Genomic DNA, 16,970 nt, shown 5'->3' with positions numbered 1-16,970 from the left:
ACAGACAGACAGACAGACAGACAGACAGACAGACAGACAGACAGACAGACAGACAGACAGACAGACAGACGAGTGCGAGCAAGCAAGAGAGAGAGAGATCGAGATCTGGTGGATGACAAAATCAATAGGCCATCAGAGGAACCAGCAGTTAGCAGCCACACTGCCTTTCATCTGGTCCCATTGGCAACACAGTTCGACAGACATCAAACTATTAATAGATTACTATTTATCCGCAGAGGTGTAAAGTACTTAGGTAAAACTACCGTAAAGTACTACTTAAGTCATTTTTGGGGGTATCTGTACTTGACTTTACTATTCATATTTTTAACAACTTTTACTTTACTACATTCCTAAAGAAAATAATGTCCATTTTACTCCATACATTTTCCCTGATACCCAAAAGTACTTGTTACATTTTGAATGCTTAGGAGAGCAGGAAAATGGTCCAATTTACGTACTTATCAAGAGAACATCCCTGGTCAGCCCTACTGCCTCTGATCTGGAGGACTCACTAAACAGAGAACATCCCTGGTCATCCCTACTGCCTCTGATCTGGAGGACTCACTAAACAGAGAACATCCCTGGTCATCCCTACTGCCTCTGATCTGGAGGGCTCACTAAACAGACAACATCCCTGGTCATCCCTACTGACTCTGATCTGGAGGACTCACTAAACAGAGAACATCCCTGGTCGTCCCTACTGCCTCTGATCTGGAGGACTCACTAAACAGAGAACATCCCTGGTCATCCCTACTGCCTCTGATCTGGAGGACTCACTAAACAGAGAACATCCCTGGTCATCCCTACTGCCTCTGATCTGGAGGACTCACTAAACAGAGAACATCCTGGTCACCCTACTGCCTCTGATCTGGAGGACTCACTAAACAGAGAACATCCCTGGTCATCCCTACTGCCTCTGATCTGGAGGACTCACTAAACAGAGAACATCACTGGTCATCCCTACTGCCTCTGATCTGGAGGACTCACTAAACAGAGAACATCTGGGGGACTCACTAAACAGAGAACATCCCTGTCCCCTACTGCCTCTGATCTGGAGGACTCACTAAACAGAGAACATCCCTGGTCATCCCTACTGCCTCTGATCTGGAGGACTCACTAAACAGAGAACATCCCTGGTCATCCCTACTGCCTCTGATCTGGAGGACTCACTAAACAGAGAACATCCCTGGTCATCCCTACTGCCTCTGATCTGGAGGACTCACTAAACAGGGAACATCCCTGGTCATCCCTACTGCCTCTGATCTGGAGGACTCACTAAACAGAGAACATCCCTGGTCATCCCTACTGCCTCTGATCTGGAGGACTCACTAAACAGAGAACATCCCTGGTCGTCCCTACTGCCTCTGATCTGGAGGACTCACTAAACAGAGAACATCCCAGGTCGTCCCTACTGCCTCTGATCTGAAAGGACTCACTAAACAGAGAACATCCCTGGTCGTCCCTACTGCCTCTGATCTGGAGGACTCACTAAACAGAGAACATCCCTGGTCGTCCCTACTGCCTCTGATCTGGAGGACTCACTAAACAGAGAACATCCCTGGTCATCCCTACTGCCTCTGATCTGGAGGACTCACTAAACAGAGAACATCCCTGGTCATCCCTACTGCCTCTGATCTGGAGGACTCACTAAACAGAGAACATCCCTGGTCATCCCTACTGCCTCTGATCTGGAGGACTCACTAAACAGAGAACATCCCTGGTCATCCCTACTGCCTCTGATCTGGAGGACTCACTAAACAGAGAACATCCCTGGTCATCCCTACTGCCTCTGATCTGGAGGACTCACTAAACACATGCTTTGTTTGTAAATGATGTCTGAGTGTCGGAGTGTATAAAAAATAAAATAAACAAAATAGTAGAGTCTGGTTTGCTTAATATAATACATTTTAAATGATTTATACTTTTACTTTGACATTTGATACTTAAGTATATTGCGGTGGTGAAATTACAAGGTGTTATAATGCTGTTATTGCGTCGAATGGTTGTTTTATGCATCAGAATGGTGTTCTTAGAACTCTATTGCGTCTGTGTGAACTGAGAGGAGCTTCTGAGATTTAACTCTGGCAACTGATTTATGATGCCTTAGGTGATAAACCTAAGGAGCCACATTCAAATCATGTGAGGAAGATGACTCCAGTCTGACTTAGCATGCGATTCAAATCAAATCGTATTGGTCACATACACATGGTTAGCAGATGTTAATGCGAGTGTAGCGAAATGCTTGTGCTTCTAATTCCGACCATGGAGTAATATCTAACAAGGAATCGAACAATTTCACAACAACTACCTTATACACACAAGTGTAAAGGAATGAGTATGTACATAACAATATATGGATGAGCGATGGCTGAACGACATAGGCAAGATGCAGTAGATGGTATAGAGTACAGTATATACATATGAGATGAGTAATGTATGGGTATGTAAACATTATATAAAGAGGCATTGTTTAAAGTGGCTAGTGATACATGTATTACATCCCGTTTGAAATTATTAAAGTGGCTAGAGATTGAGTCAGTATGTTGGCAGCCGCCACTCAATGTTAGTGATGGCTGTTTAACAGTCTAATGGCCTTGAGATAGAAGCTGTTTTTCAGTCTCTCGGTCCCAGCTTCGATGCACCTGTACTGACCTCGCCTTCTGGATGATAGCGGGGTGAACAGGCAGTGGCTCGGGTGGTTGTTGTCCTTGATGATCTTTTTGGCCTTCCTGTGACATCAGGTGGTGTAGGTGTCCTGGAGGGCAGGTAGTTTGCCCCCGGTGATGCGTTGTGCAGACCTCACTACCTGCTTAGCCTTACAGCTATCTGCTTAGCCTTACAGTTGTGGGCTGAGCAGTTGCCGTACCAGGCGGTGATACAGCCCAACAGGATGCTCTCGATTGTGCATCTGTAAAAGTTTGTGAGTGTTTTTGGTGACAAGCCAAATTTCTTCAGCCTCCTGAGGTAGAAGAGGCGCTGCTGCGCCTTCTTCACCACGCCGTCTGTGTGGGTGGACCATTTCAGTTGGTCCTTGATGTGTATGCCGAGGAACTTAAAACTTTCCACCTTCTCCACTACTGTCCCGTCGATGTGGATAGGGGGCTGCTCCCTCTGCTGTTTCCTGAAGTTTCCTACCCTCACCACCTGGGGACGGCCCGTCAGGAAGTCCAGGGACCAGTTGCACAGGGCGGGGTTTAGACCCAGGGTCTCGAGCTTAATGACGAGTTTGGAGGGTACTATGTTGTTAAATGCTGTGCTGTAGTCGATGAACAGCATTCTTACATAGATATTCCTCTTGTCCAGATGGTTTAGGGCAGTGTGCAGTGTGATTGAGATTGCGTCGTCTGTGGACCTATTGGGGCGGTAAGCAAATTGGAGTGGGTCTAGGGTGTCAGGTCGGGTGGAGGTGATATGGTCCTTGACTAGTCTCTCAAAGCACTTCATGATGACGGAAGTGAGTGCTACGGGGCGATAGTAATTTAGGTCAGTTACCTTAGCTTTCTTGGGAACAGGACCAATGGTGGCCCTCTTGAAGCATGTTGAATTGGTGTTTGTATAATGGAAGATACCAGGGAGAGATGGCTCGGGTTGAGAGGAACCTCATTTTGGGGGGCCAAATCCTGGCTTCCTTACATTTAGAACAGTCTTCACAGCAGATACTGTCTACTGTGAATTATTAATTTCTTTCATAGAAATCCTAACCTTTTGACCCATTCCACACATCAGTTGTTTGTCATGAACATCCAGGAGGATGGACTTTGCTATAAAATGCTGTGGCTTAGTCCTGGTGGTTGGGCTCTCCACGAATCACCTACGGGTGGGTCGTTGACGAGCTCCATTACTGCAGTAATTAAATAATTGTTTTGAAGAATTCTAAAAGTCTCTCCTTTCATTAAAATAATTACCACGACAATATTTTTGCAATTACATTTACTTTTGATACTTAAGTATATTTAAAACCAAATACTTTTACTCAAGTCGTATTTTACTGGGTGACTCACTTTTACATGAGTTATTTTCTATTGTAAGGTATATATCGATTTTTCCTGAAGTATCATTGGGTACTTTTTCCACCACTGTTTATCTGTCTATTTCTGCTGCTTTTGTTGTTAGGGTCTCTACTGATGGGTTTGTTCGGGAAGGGAACAAATGGAGACTTGTCTTGTGAACCTGAAAGTTACTGTCGCGCCCTGACCATAGAGAGCTGTTTATTCTCTGTTGGTTAGTGACTAGGGTGGGTCATCTGGGTGATTAATGATTTATGTTGGCCTGGCATGGTTCCCAATCAGAGACAGCTGTTTATCGTTGTCTCTGATTGTTGGATCATATTTAGGTAGCCATTTTCCCCATTGTATTTTGTGGGATCTTGTCTACAGTTGGTTGCCTGTGTGCACACCAGTAGCGGCACGTTTCGGTTGTACTCGTTTTGTTTGGCGAGTTTCTTTCAATTAAAAATATGTGGAACTCTACGCACGCCGCGCCTTGGTCCAATCATTTCGACGATCGTGACAGTTACTTTCTTCTCTGTCTTATTGAGAATAGAGTGGAAGTGAGTATAAGCTACCTGTAAGTGTAGCAATTCTAGGCAAATGGTAGTAGATACCATTCCTCTGACAAGTAGTGGAAACCACCAGCTGGTGGCTATTGAAGAGATGAGAAGAGTCTTTAAATCAACATGGACATAAAAGCCAGGTATTGTATTAGAACATGTTGACGATAAGTTGGTCTGGTAGACTGGAGCTGCAGTAAGGTGAAGTCTATGATACACACGCACGAACACACATAGGCTTACACACACACACACACATGCACTCACACACACACACAGCTGAGTGTAAATCTATTGTGTTTCTCTGTCCAAGTGAAAACCTGCTTTAGAAACAGTCCTATGATTTATGAATCCCCTGAGGTTGAAACAGTGCTGTCTCGGAATCCATTACAGATACTTTCAATGTAAACCCACCGGAGAGCCAGGACAGGCTATGAATAATCATGTGCAACAATCACCAGCTAATCGTGCAGAGAGTGTATTAGCTAAGAGCAAAGGGCATATATTCTGTCAAAGTCTCTATATATCTGGTTATTCATCTTTTTGCAGACTTCAATTCCATTTTGCAAAAGTCTGTACTTTGTATCAATGTCTCCATTTTCTTGTTTACAGTTTTTTTCAATCGCTAACAAACACCGGTCAATACTGAAGCCATTTTTTCTTCAGTCTGCATTACCAACATGCATCGTGGCCAAACAGCTAATCTCACCTCCAAAACTCACTCAAACCACCAAAACACTTCATACAAGTCTCAAAATAAGCTTGTTCAACCATAACACTGACAACCATTCTCACTCAGAAAGCAATGCAACACACTGACCTAAAAAACACTTCTCTTTGAAGTTTGAATGATTTTTCACATAAATCAGTATTTCATTATAGAATAAGAATATCACCTTATCACTTTGACTGTACTAAAGTATATGTAACAAGAATGAATCAGGAATGCAGCAATTTGTGTCAATAGCCTTCATTTGTTCTATATCTTTGCATGCAGTAATTTAATTGTGAAAAATAAAAAGTTGAAACAAAAGACAAATTCCTGAAATGCCAGGGCTGCAATAATAAAAAAAAAATTAATCATCAACATATATAGTATAATCACTCATACTGTACAGTACTGTGAGGGTTCTAGTTCTCATCAACATGTATAATATAATCACTCATACTGTACAGTACTGTGAGGGTTCTAGTTCTCATCAACATGTATAGTATAATCACTCATACTGTACAGTACTGTGAGGGTTCTAGTTCTCATCAACATGTATAGTATAATCACTCATACAGTACAGCACTGTGAGGGTTCTAGTTCTCATCAACATGTATAGTATAACACTCATACTGTACAGTACTGTGAGGGTTCTAGTTCTCATCAACATGTATAATATAACACTCATACTGTACAGTACTGTGAGGGTTCTAGTTCTCATCAACATGTATAATATAACACTCATACTGTACAGTACTGTGAGGGTTCTAGTTCTCATCAACATGTATAGTATAATCACTCATACAGTACAGTACTGTGAGGGTTCTAGTTCTCATCAACATGTATAGTATAATCACTCATACTGTACAGTACTGTGAGGGTTCTAGTTCTCATCAACATGTATAGTATAATCACTCATACTGTACAGTACTGTGAGGGTTCTAGTTCTCATCAACATGTATAATATAACACTCATACTGTACAGTACTGTGAGGGTTCTAGTTCTCATCAACATGTATAGTATAATCACTCATACTGTACAGTACTGTGAGGGTTCTAGTTCTCATCAACATGTATAGTATAATCACTCATACTGTACAGTACTGTGAGGGTTCTAGTAGTTCTCATCAACATGTATAGTATAATCACTCATACAGTACAGTACTGTGAGGGTTCTAGTTCTCATCAACATATATAATATAATCACTCATACTGTACAGTACTGTGAGGGTTCTAGTTCTCATCAACATATATAATATAATCACTCATACTGTACAGTACTGTGAGGGTTCTAGTTCTCATCAACATGTATAGTATAATCACTCATACTGTACAGTACTGTGAGGGTTCTAGTTCTCATCAACATGTATAGTATAATCACTCATACTGTACAGTACTGTGAGGGTTCTAGTTCTCATCAACATGTATAGTATAATCAAACATACTGTACAGTACTGTGAGGGTTCTAGTTCTCATCAACACGTATAGTATAAGACTCATACTGTACAGTACTGTGAGGGTTCTAGTTCTCATCAACATGTATAATATAACACTCATACTGTACAGTACTGTGAGGGTTCTAGTTCTCATCAACATGTATAATATAATCACTGATACTGTACAGTACTGTGAGGGTTCTAGTTCTCATCAACATGTATAGTATAATCACTCATACTGTACAGTACTGTGAGGGTTCTAGTTCTCATCAACATGTATAATATAACACTCATACTGTACAGTACTGTGAGGGTTCTAGTTCTCATCAACATGTATAGTATAATCACTGATACTGTACAGTACTGTGAGGGTTCTAGTTCTCATCAACATGTATAATATAATCACTGATACTGTACAGTACTGTGAGGGTTCTAGTTCTCATCAACATGTATAATATAATTGCTCATACTGTACAGTACTGTGAGGGTTCTAGTTCTCATCAACATGTATAGTATAATCACTGATACTGTACAGTACTGTGAGGGTTCTAGTTCTCATCAACATGTATAGTATAATCACTCATACTGTACAGTACTGTGAGGGTTCTAGTTCTCATCAACATGTATAGTATAATCACTCATACTGTACAGTACTGTGAGGGTTCTAGTTCTCATCAACACGTATAGTATAATCACTCATACTGTACAGTACTGTGAGGGTTCTAGTTCTCTCTCTCCTGCATTTGGCCACAAGTTCTCATCAACATCACATCTTTTGTCGTCTCTGGCGATGCATCTTGGAAAGTATCTTCTGGAATGTCTCCACACCCCGCATTCATGTCCAGTGAGGACATCTGGTCATGTGGATGTTGGTCATAAACCTTCCACCTCCACGCAGAGAAACACTCCTCTTTGGGGTTTAGGAAGGGGGGAGTGTGGAGGCAGGGATAGTACTGACGTCCTGGGATGTGCAGCAAATCAGTCTGACTGCAGCAGAGTGGTGGAATGCCACATTCCCCTACCTTCGTTGTGGGGGATAGTTTCTTGCCCCTCTCTCCTCCGCTGGCACAAGCCGATTATGCAGGTCATCCAGAAATGAAATGAGCCTCTCTGAATTGTAGGGGCCAATGAGTGGTTTGTGTAACAGCAAACCATCATTGGACAGTGCTGCACACATGGTGATGTTAGCGCCTCTCTGGCCTGTGACATCCACGGTTGCTCTCTGTCCAATCCCATTTCTTACCCTGCGGCGTGTTTTTGCCAGGTTGAATCCAGCTTCATCCACAAAGATGAAAGCCAGGCAAACTGCACATACTGTCATCTCCATTACTCTCTAAAATACAGTAAATACACAGATGTACAGGACTTTACATTATGCATAGCTGGGTATGTGCCCTGTTGGGTTATTGAACAGACATCTGACCTGAACATATTGATACCGGAGTTCTTTCACATGTTCACTGTTTCTCTCAAAGGGTGCAGTGTACAACTGCTTCCTCCTTATTTTATGTTTCTCTGGAACTCTGGCAATTGTTGTGCTGACCGTATTCACATTCCCAACAGTGATATTGTCTGCCAGCACTCTGTCCCGAATTTCCCACAGTTTTATTTTATTGTTGCCATTTACCATGTCAACAATGGCAATTTCCTGCACATCTGATAATATTCTGCCTCTCCCTCCTGTGGGAGGCAACCTTTGGATCCTACTGAAAAAGACTAAACAAATCAATATATTTCAAAATGTCAGCACATGTAAAAATGTGAACATACTGTATTGTACTGTAATATGTAGTTCAATTATCATTGAAGGATGCACATCTCAGCTGTTGTTTTGCCGGGAAATTTGTACTATTGATGCAACTGTTGAGCGCTGCAGATTTGGTTGCACCCTTCAACCGGCCTCTCTCAAAGAGAGACCAGGGTTTACAACATGGTCAATAATTGTGGCCCTTATCTCATCAGTGACCACCGCTCTTGGTCTTCCTCTCCTTAGTCCTCCACGCTGTCTCCCTCTCCCTGCCACTCTTCTTTCCCCACCAATCTGTCTTCCTTGATCCATGTTTCCAAGCTAAATCATTCCCGAAGCCGTCCTCTTTTGTCTGTTTGTTAAAGAGACTAAAAACAGGACACATGGGTCGGCTTTCAGATGAAATCAGCTGTGTTCGGAATGATTCAATATTCTGCTGAAATTTTCTATATGTTTCAATCTAGTTACTGCAGAAATGCACGACATTTCCCATCATTCTGTTTTGAATGTGTTTTTAACAGTTTTGGAAACAGTGTGTTAGCATTTGACAACAAGTGCTGCAAATACAGTATATAGTTTAGCAGGTGGTGAAGTATGAATGAGAAAAGAGTTCGTGCATTTTGTGTGAAAGCAATGAAAAATGAGTCAGAGTTTGGTCCACATACACTTCTGTTTCGCTGACTGTGTGAAGAGTTTTGACAATGTGACTTCAGTTTAAGACCAATACATCTTAGCAATGTTTTTTATTTTTATTTACTGAGGACAAAAAAAAATGTTTTCTTTCCACTGTCAAAGTCTGAGACATCTTGTGACCTATGAACCAACTTTTAATCAGTCATAAAACAGAAACTTAAGGACCTTTAGTCTGCTGTGAATGTTTAGCTAGCATTTGTGTTTCTCTCTATCTCCCACTCAGGGGATGGGCTGATGCCAGACAGTTAGAAAAACCTCCTGTCCTGTTCTCTGACTTTGGAGGACTACACCCTTAGAGAAAAGGATTACAAAAGGGTTCTGCGGCTGTCCCCATAGGGGAATTGTTTTTGGTTCCAGGTATAACCCTTTTTGGTAACACGTTCCAGTTAGAAACCTCTATGGAAAGGGTTCTACATGGACCTCAAAAGAGTTCTACTTGGAACCAAAAATGGTTCTCCTGTGGGGACAGCCAAAGAACCCTTTCAGGTATTAGATATCACCTTTTTTTCTATGAGTGTAGAGGCAGGGAGAAAGGGAGGGAGAAACAGAGAGAGAGAGATAAAGAGAGATAGAGAGATATAGAGATTTAGAGAGATATAGAGAGATATAGAGATTTAGAGAGATATAGAGATATAGCGAGATAGAGAGGTATATAGAGAAAGAGAGATATAGAGAGATAGATAGAGAGAGATATAGAGATACAGACATATAGAGAGATATAGAGAGATATAGAGAGATATATAGAGACATAGATAGATAGATAGATAGATAGATAGATAGATAGATAGATAGATAGATAGATAGATAGATAGATAGATAGATAGATATAAAGAGATAGAGTTACAGAAAGAAAGAGAGATATAGACAGATATAGAGAGACATAGAGAGATTGAGATTAGATAAATATATAGAGAGATAGAGATTTAGAGAGCTAGAGAGAGATATAGAGCTATAGAGAGATATAGAGAGACATGGGGTGAAATAGAGAGACATAGGGAGATATAGAGCGATATAGATATATAGAGAGATAAAGAGATAGAGAGAGATCTATATAGAGAGATATATAGAGATACAGGGAGATAGAGAGAGATATCGAGATATAGAGAAATAGAGAAATACTGTTAATACTGAAAATGTACTGTTAATTTTGATTGTTTATTTCACTTTATATATTCACTTTATATATTATCTACCTCACTTGCTGTGGCAATGTTAACACATGTTTCCCATGCCAATAAAGCCCTTGAATTGAATTGAAATAGAGAGATTTAGAGAGATATAAAGAGAGATAGAAATATAGAGAGATATACTGTAGAGAGATATGGCAATATATAGAAATATATAGAGATATATAGAGAGAGATATACTGTAGAGAGAGATAGAGATATAGAGATAAATATAGCGATATATAGAGATACAGAGATTTAGAGAGAGATATAGAGATATATAGAGATTTAGAGATAGAGAGACTCTCAACCAAGTAGAACACAATGTCACCATGGAAGACTATTGGTGATGGAGAGTAATCCAAGAACAATTTAGTAGAACTTAATGGTGTTCTGGAAGAGCGAAGGGAAATTAACTGTTTTTCAAGACAGTGGGAAGCCACAATATAAAGGACTGTAATAGAGTAGAATAGAAAAGAACAGTGTATATTATAGTATAGTATAGTATAGTAGAATAGAATAGAACAGTGTATATTATAGTATAGTATAGTATAGTAGAATGGAATAGAACAGTGTATATTATAGTATAGTATAGTATAGTATAGTAGAGTAGAATAGAACAGTGTATATTATAGTATAGTATAGTATAGTAGAATAGAATAGAACAGTGTATATTATAGTATAGTATAGTAGAATGGAATAGAAAAGAACACATCAGAGTAGAGTACAGTAGAGAAGAGTAGAGTATTTTAGAATAGTAGAATATAATAGAATATAATAGAACAGAACAAATCAGACAACACTCACCCGAAGCCGGAGAGCATGCGGCAGAAGAGAAACATGCCGTACCCCTGGACGAAGGAGGAAAGGAAGGAGAAGAAGCCGTTGACCGACATAGCGATAAGCAGACACTGTTTACGGCCCACCTTGTCCGACAGACCCCCCCAGAAGAATGCCCCCATCATCATCCCCAGGTACACTATGCTGCCTGCAGAGAGGAGGGAGATGGAAAGAAAAAGACAGTGGGAGAGAGAAGAGGGGGAGGGAGGGGGTGGGTGGCAGGAAGAGAGGGAAGAGAATTAGGTTGGATAAAAGGAGAGAGAATTAAATAAATAAAAATGTATTTAGTGTTAACTTTTTATTTGACACTTCTAGATTTGCAGCACTTGAAAATGATCTGAACCATCTGGACCAAAATTGCTTTTCAGGCAAACTGCTGACTAGGGAGGACACACACACAGTCACACACAGAGAAGCCGGTGTGTCTCACACACAGCAACTGTATCAGTATCGCTGCATGTCTGACTGTATTAGTAGAGTCCAGAGCAGAAAGAGTGATGTGATTTAACCAGGCTTGTCATTTCCCAGTCATTGATAAACCACTGAGGGGTCACAGAGATCCAATCGATCTGATTTGCCTGGGGACCTGCAGACAGACAAACTTAATAAAGAACGCAGCCATGAAGCTACAACACTAACTGAACCTCACTATGGAAGACTCAACACTAACTGAACCTCACTATGGAAGAATCAACACTAACTGAACCTCACTATGGAAGCCTCAACACTAACTGAACCTCACTATGGAAGCCTCAACACTAACTGAACCTCACTATGGAAGACTCAACACTAACTGATTCTCACTATGGAAGACTCAACACTAACTAAACCTCACTATGGAAGCCTCAACACTAACTGAACCTCACTATGGAAGACTCAACACTAACTGAACCTCACTATGGAAGCCTCAACACTAACTGAACCTTATTATGGAAGCCTCAACACTAAATGAACCTCACTAACTGAACCTCACTATGGAAGCCTCAACACTAACTGAACCTCACTATGGAAGCCTCAACACTAACTAAACCTCACTATGGAAGCCTCAACACTAACTGAACCTCACTATGGAAGCCTCAACACTAACTGAATCTCACTATGGAAGCCTCAACACTAACTGAATCTCACTATGGAAGCCTCAACACTAACTGAACCTCACTAACTGAACCTCACTATGGAAGCCTCAACACTAACTAAACCTCACTATGGAAGCCTCAACACTAACTGAACCACACTATGGAAGCCTCAACACTAACTGAACCTCACTAACTGAACCTCACTATGGAAGAATCAACACTAACTAAACCTCACTATGGAAGACTCAACACTAACTAAACCTCACTATGGAAGACTCAACACTAACTGAACCTCACTATGGAAGACTCAACACTAACTGAACCTCACTATGGAAGCCTCAACACTAACCGAACCTCACTAACTGAACCTCACTATGGAAGCCTCAACACTAACTGAACCTTATTATGGAAGCCTCAACACTAACTGAACCTCACTAACTGAACCTCACTATGGAAGCCTCAACACTAACTGAACCTCACTATGGAAGCCTCAACACTAACTAAACCTCACTATGGAAGCCTCAACACTAACTAAACCTCACTAACTGAACCTCACTATGGAAGACTCAACACTAACTGAACCTCACTATGGAAGCCTCAACACTAACTGAATCTCACTATGGAAGCCTCAACACTAACTGAATCTCACTATGGAAGCCTCAACACTAACTGAACCTCACTAACTGAACCTCACTATGGAAGCCTCAACACGAACTAAACCTCACTAACTGAACCTCACTATGGAAGCCTCAACACTAACTGAACCTCACTATGGAAGCCTCAACACTAACTGAACCACACTATGGAAGCCTCAACACTAACTGAACCTCACTAACTGAACCTCACTATGGAAGCCTCAACACTAACTAAACCTCACTAACTGAACCTCACTATGGAAGCCTCAACACTAACTGAACCTCACTATGGAAGCCTCAACACTAACTGAACCTCACTATGGAAGCCTCAACACTAACTGAACCTCACTATGGAAGCCTCAACACTAACTGAACCTCACTAACTGAACCTCACTATGGAAGCCTCAACACTAACTAAACCTCACTAACTGAACCTCACTATGGAAGACTCAACACTAACTGAACCTCACTATGGAAGCCTCAACACTAACTGAACCACACTATGGAAGCCTCAACACTAACTGAACCTCACTAACTGAACCTCACTATGGAAGAATCAACACTAACTGAACCTCACTATGGAAGAATCAACACTAACTGAACCTCACTATGGAAGCCTCAACACTAACTGAACCACACTATGGAAGCCTCAACACTAACTGAACCTCACTAACTGAACCTCACTATGGAAGAATCAACACTAACTGAACCTCACTATGGAAGAATCAACACTAACTGAACCTCACTATGGAAGCCTCAACACTAACTGAACCTCACTATGGAAGCCTCAACACTAACTGAACCTCACTATGGAAGACTCAACACTAACTGAACCTCACTATGGAAGCCTCAACACTAACTGAATCTCACTATGGAAGCCTCAACACTAACTGAACCTCACTAACTGAACCTCACTATGGAAGCCTCAACACTAACTAAACCTCACTAACTGAACCTCACTATGGAAGCCTCAACACTAACTGAACCTCACTATGGAAGCCTCAACACTAACTGAACCTCACTATGGAAGCCTCAACACTAACTGAACCACACTATGGAAGCCTCAACACTAACTGAACCTCACTAACTGAACCTCACTATGGAAGAATCAACACTAACTAAACCTCACTATGGAAGACTCAACACTAACTAAACCTCACTATGGAAGACTCAACACTAACTGAACCTCACTATGGAAGACTCAACACTAACTGAACCTTATTATGGAAGCCTCAACACTAACTGAACCTCACTAACTGAACCTCACTATGGAAGCCTCAACACTAACTGAACCTCACTATGGAAGCCTCAACACTAACTAAACCTCACTATGGAAGCCTCAACACTAACTGAACCTCACTATGGAAGCCTCAACACTAACTAAACCTCACTATGGAAGCCTCAACACTAACTGAACCTCACTATGGAAGCCTCAACACTAACTGAACCACACTATGGAAGCCTCAACACTAACTGAACCTCACTAACTGAACCTCACTATGGAAGAATCAACACTAACTAAACCTCACTATGGAAGACTCAACACTAACTAAACCTCACTATGGAAGACTCAACACTAACTGAACCTCACTATGGAAGACTCAACACTAACTGAACCTCACTATGGAAGACTCAACACTAACTGAACCTCACTATGGAAGCCTCAACACTAACCGAACCTCACTAACTGAACCTCACTATGGAAGCCTCAACACTAACTGAACCTTATTATGGAAGCCTCAACACTAACTGAACCTCACTAACTGAACCTCACTATGGAAGCCTCAACACTAACTGAACCTCACTATGGAAGCCTCAACACTAACTAAACCTCACTATGGAAGCCTCAACACTAACTGAACCTCACTATGGAAGCCTCAACACTAACTGAACCTCACTAACTGAACCTCACTATGGAAGACTCAACACTAACTGAACCTCACTATGGAAGCCTCAACACTAACTGAATCTCACTATGGAAGCCTCAACACTAACTGAACCTCACTAACTGAACCTCACTATGGAAGCCTCAACACCTCACTAACTGAACCTCACTATGGAAGCCTTAACACTAACTGAATCTCACTATGGAAGCCTCAACACTAACTGAACCTCACTAACTGAACCTCACTATGGAAGCCTCAACACTAAACCTCACTAACTGAACCTCACTATGGAAGCCTCAACACTAACTGAACCTCACTATGGAAGCCTCAACACTAACTGAACCACACTATGGAAGCCTCAACACTAACTGAACCTCACTAACTGAACCTCACTATGGAAGCCTCAACACTAACTAAACCTCACTAACTGAACCTCACTATGGAAGCCTCAACACTAACTGAACCTCACTATGGAAGCCTCAACACTAACTGAACCTCACTATGGAAGCCTCAACACTAACTAAACCTCACTAACTGAACCTCACTAACTGAACCTCACTATGGAAGCCTCAACACTAACTAAACCTCACTAACTGAACCTCACTAACTGAACCTCACTATGGAAGCCTCAACACGAACTAAACCTCACTAACTGAACCTCACTATGGAAGCCTCAACACTAACTGAACCTCACTATGGAAGCCTCAACACTAACTGAACCTCAATATGGAAGCCTCAACACTAACTGAACCTCACTATGGAAGCCTCAACACTAACTGAACCTCACTATGGAAGCCTCAACACTAACTGAACCTCACTAACTGAACCTCACTATGGAAGCCTCAACACTAACTAAACCTCACTAACTGAACCTCACTAACTGAACCTCACTATGGAAGCCTCAACACGAACTAAACCTCACTAACTGAACCTCACTATGGAAGCCTCAACACTAACTGAACCTCACTATGGAAGCCTCAACACTAACTAAACCTCACTAACTGAACCTCACTATGGAAGACTCAACACTAACTGAACCTCACTATGGAAGCCTCAACACTAACTGAACCACACTATGGAAGCCTCAACACTAACTGAACCTCACTAACTGAACCTCACTATGGAAGAATCAACACTAACTGAACCTCACTATGGAAGAATCAACACTAACTGAACCTCACTATGGAAGCCTCAACACTAACTGAACCACACTATGGAAGCCTCAACACTAACTGAACCTCACTAACTGAACCTCACTATGGAAGAATCAACACTAACTGAACCTCACTATGGAAGAATCAACACTAACTGAACCTCACTATGGAAGCCTCAACACTAACTGAACCTCACTATGGAAGCCTCAACACTAACTGAACCTCACTATGGAAGACTCAACACTAACTGAACCTCACTATGGAAGCCTCAACACTAACTGAATCTCACTATGGAAGCCTCAACACTAACTGAACCTCACTAACTGAACCTCACTATGGAAGCCTCAACACTAACTAAACCTCACTAACTGAACCTCACTATGGAAGCCTCAACACTAACTGAACCTCACTATGGAAGCCTCAACACTAACTGAACCTCACTATGGAAGCCTCAACACTAACTGAACCTCACTATGGAAGCCTCAACACTAACTGAACCTCACTAACTGAACCTCACTATGGAAGCCTCAACACTAACTAAACCTCACTAACTGAACCTCACTATGGAAGACTCAACACTAACTGAACCTCACTATGGAAGCCTCAACACTAACTGAACCACACTATGGAAGCCTCAACACTAACTGAACCTCACTAACTGAACCTCACTATGGAAGAATCAACACTAACTGAACCTCACTATGGAAGAATCAACACTAACTGAACCTCACTATGGAAGCCTCAACACTAACTGAACCACACTATGGAAGCCTCAACACTAACTGAACCTCACTAACTGAACCTCACTATGGAAGAATCAACACTAACTGAACCTCACTATGGAAGAATCAACACTAACTGAACCTCACTATGGAAGCCTCAACACTAACTGAACCTCACTATGGAAGCCTCAACACTAACTGAACCTCACTATGGAAGACTCAACACTAACTGAACCTCACTATGGAAGCCTCAACACTAACTGAATCTCACTATGGAAGCCTCAACACTAACTGAACCTCACTAACTGAACCTCACTATGGAAGCCTCAACACTAACTAAACCTCACTAACTGAACC

The 16,970-nt window shown here is 41.5% G+C and overlaps 1 pseudogene; it reads right to left on the bottom strand.

Moving 5' to 3' along the window:
* The window catches only part of LOC115123411 (synaptic vesicle glycoprotein 2C-like), a 72,500-nt pseudogene that overhangs the window by 24,438 nt on the left and 31,092 nt on the right, over nucleotides 1-16,970 (bottom strand).

This window comes from Oncorhynchus nerka, linkage group LG19 (assembly GCF_034236695.1).
Source record: "Oncorhynchus nerka isolate Pitt River linkage group LG19, Oner_Uvic_2.0, whole genome shotgun sequence".
Taxonomy (NCBI): domain Eukaryota; kingdom Metazoa; phylum Chordata; class Actinopteri; order Salmoniformes; family Salmonidae; genus Oncorhynchus; species Oncorhynchus nerka.
This window is presented reverse-complemented; position numbering and strand designations above follow the sequence as displayed.